Consider the following 249-nt stretch of genomic DNA (forward strand, 5'->3'; position numbering starts at 1 on the left):
CCCCAAACCCCCCGGCTTTTAATAGCCGCTTCCTTGGGGATCAGCTTTCGGGCCAGGGATCAGCCGGTGAGGAGATCCCGTTGCTGGAGGCGGTGAGGTTTTCTGCAGCGTTATTCCGTGTGGGTTGTTATCGCCGCGTTATTAAATCCGTGAGCGTTCCCCGGGGTGGCGGGGGGCGCGGGGGGGGCATGCCGTGCGGGCGCTCCCCTGCCATAGCGAAGGATGTGCCCCTGAGCTCTTGCCGTTTTC

The 249-nt window shown here is 63.5% G+C and overlaps 1 protein-coding gene across 1 annotated transcript in view; it reads left to right on the forward strand.

Annotated features, from left to right (window-relative positions):
* Positions 1 to 249, forward strand: part of RAB11FIP3 (RAB11 family interacting protein 3 (class II)) — a gene marked incomplete at its 5' end in the record, with an annotated part of 22,788 nt that overhangs the window by 10,610 nt on the left and 11,929 nt on the right. The gene's annotated exons all lie outside the window — the stretch shown is intronic.

The sequence above is a fragment of the Pterocles gutturalis genome, unplaced genomic scaffold (genome assembly GCF_000699245.1).
Source record: "Pterocles gutturalis isolate BGI_N339 unplaced genomic scaffold, ASM69924v1 scaffold6036, whole genome shotgun sequence".
In the NCBI taxonomy this organism is placed as follows: Eukaryota; Metazoa; Chordata; class Aves; order Pterocliformes; family Pteroclidae; genus Pterocles; species Pterocles gutturalis.